This window comes from Lottia gigantea, assembly GCF_000327385.1.
Source record: "Lottia gigantea unplaced genomic scaffold LOTGIsca_47, whole genome shotgun sequence".
NCBI classification, from domain to species: domain Eukaryota; kingdom Metazoa; phylum Mollusca; class Gastropoda; family Lottiidae; genus Lottia; species Lottia gigantea.
In genome coordinates, this window is record NW_008709640.1 from 1,822,307 (window position 1) to 1,823,687 (window position 1,381).

The following is a 1,381-nucleotide window of genomic DNA, read 5'->3' on the forward strand; positions in this document are numbered from 1 at the left end:
AATCTGACTTTATATTATTCATGTGTAAATTGTTATAAAATATTTACAATCTGACTTTAAATTATTCATGTGTAAATTGTTTTAAAATATTTACAATCTGACTTTAAATTATTCATGTGTAAATTGTTATAAAATATTTACAATCTAACTTTGAATTATTCATGTGTGAATTGTTATAAAATATTTACAATGTGACTTTAAATTATTCATGTGTAAATTGTTGTAAAATATTTACAATCTGACTTTAAATTATTCATGTGTAAATTGTTATAAAATATTTACAATCTGACTTTAAATTATTCATGTGTAAATTGTTATAAAATATTTACAATCTGACTTTAAATTATTCATGTGTAAATTGTTATAAAATATTTACAATCTGACTTTAAATTATTCATGTGTAAATTGTTATAAAATATTTACAATCTAACTTTGAATTATTCATGTGTAAATTGTTATAAAATATTTACAATCTGCCTTTAAATTATTCATGTGTAAATTGTTATAAAATATTTACAATCTGACTTTAAATTATTCATGTGTAAATTGTTATAAAATATTTACAATCTGACTTTAAATTATCCATGTGTAAATTGTTATAAAATATTTACAATCTAACTTTGAATTATTCATGTGTAAATTGTTATAAAATATTTACAATCTGACTTTAAATTATTCATGTGTAAATTGTTATAAAATATTTACAATCTGACTTTAAATTATTCATGTGTAAATTGTTATAAAATATTTACAATCTGACTTTAAATTATTCATGTGTAAATTGTTATAAAATATTTACAATCTAACTTTGAATTATTCATGTGTAAATTGTTATAAAATATTTACAATCTGACTTTAAATTATTCATGTGTAAATTGTTATAAAATAGGGATTATGCTATAAATCTTGAAATGGACAAATTGATTGTGTGGTTTGATGGTCAGCCCAATATAAATCTAAATTGCCTTTTTATTTTGCTGTTAATTCTGTTTGGTTTCTCTCATTGCTTTAACAAGTGCCAGGACAATATCATGACCATGTCAAGCAGGAGGAGGTAGTCATTATAAGCAATGACAAGAAACATGACAGACACATGCAGTTCATCAATTAAATTCTGACCATATAATTTTTACAGGGAAACTTTAAATTGTAGCCTATATATAATAAGTAGAAGATATAAGCTTTAGTCATAATAGAATCTGATTTTCTGACTAACATTATTTACAGTCTATGATAATCAGAAGACACTAGGTTCAAGAGAGAAAATGATTTGGGGGGTAAAATCCAATTTGAAAAGTTCAAGGGAGGTAATATAGCCATCAAGTTAATATTGACAACAATACAGAAATAGGTCAGATTTTCAGCATTCATATCAAGGGAG